The following is a 1,158-nucleotide window of genomic DNA, read 5'->3' on the forward strand; positions in this document are numbered from 1 at the left end:
CCTGTATATCATGGTTAACCTGAGTAGCGAAAGACCGTGGGGGTTTGAAAACGATGTGCTGGGATTCCGCTGTTTTCAACGGCTCTAGTGAGCCGGCTAGCTATCAATCTGGTGGGTAACAGACATTTCTGAAAACGTCATAGCACAGGGATAGGTTGGGCCACGAAGGATACACCCGACCCATCCTGAAATCTGGGGAAAAGGAGGACGCATTTGTCGGCCGCATTTGTCGGAGTCTACAAATTTGGACAGCCTTCGTCGCGTCACTGTGAGGTAATCGGCGTACAAATGCGGCTTCATGCAACCTATGAATTTGGACACCCCCTTTGACTGACAGGTGACACACGCAGTTGTAACAGCTAGCTGTCTGCCTGAACTAGACCTCTGGACCATTTTTTTGTGCTGTTGGAGACTTTTCAATGACATTATCTGACCAATGGTATGTCTGTGGGGAGGTTACTGTACTCTGTCTGAGCTCCAGGCTTGGTGCACAGTGAAATTCTAGCATTTTATTTGGATGTAATGAACACTGATTAGCAGGTATCTGAATCTATGCTAATGTGCATTTTTTGGCACTGCCAGTAGAAAAATACTCCATGTTTACTATGTTGTATGTGTTATATTTGAAGCACCAACTGCTTTTCTCTGAACTTATGAACCAGCCTAAACACATCATGGATTTATTTGTGTGTTGAACAGTTTAAGGAACTTTGATTCTCACAAACTCCTGTCCTGGTTGTTTCTTAGAGGGGGCAGTTGCTCCAGCACATGGTGTATTATTTGGATTTCCACACTGTAGAAGTCCTGGGGAAGTAAGCTAACCAAGGTATCCAAAGTGTGATAGTCTTGCATCCGTGCCTAAATGTCATCCTCTGTAAAAATTGAGAACAAAGCCTTGGCTTTGTCTTGACTCCAGTGGCTTTAAAATCTCTTGGGCTGCTCAACTCTATTATTGAAAGAGCAAACCAATAATGACACCATTTCTACTCAGTCTGCTCTACGCCCAAAAATCACAGGTGATGTTTCCCTTACATTTTTCAATAATGTATTGAAAGGGCTAGTTTAACAAGATGAATAGTATGAAATCTGAAAATAAAGAAGAATAGCATTAAATTTTAATTGCTACATGTGTGGAATATATTTATATATGCAATGATG

General features: G+C 42.0%; 1 protein-coding gene across 1 annotated transcript in view; it reads right to left on the reverse strand.

The window, feature by feature from the left end:
• The window catches only part of fat2 (FAT atypical cadherin 2), a 93,907-nt gene that overhangs the window by 47,052 nt on the left and 45,697 nt on the right, over window positions 1-1,158 (reverse strand). The gene's annotated exons all lie outside the window — the stretch shown is intronic.

This window comes from Pundamilia nyererei, unplaced genomic scaffold, assembly GCF_000239375.1.
Source record: "Pundamilia nyererei isolate P.nyererei 1_Seehausen unplaced genomic scaffold, PunNye1.0 scaffold00108, whole genome shotgun sequence".
Classification (NCBI taxonomy): Eukaryota; Metazoa; Chordata; class Actinopteri; order Cichliformes; family Cichlidae; genus Pundamilia; species Pundamilia nyererei.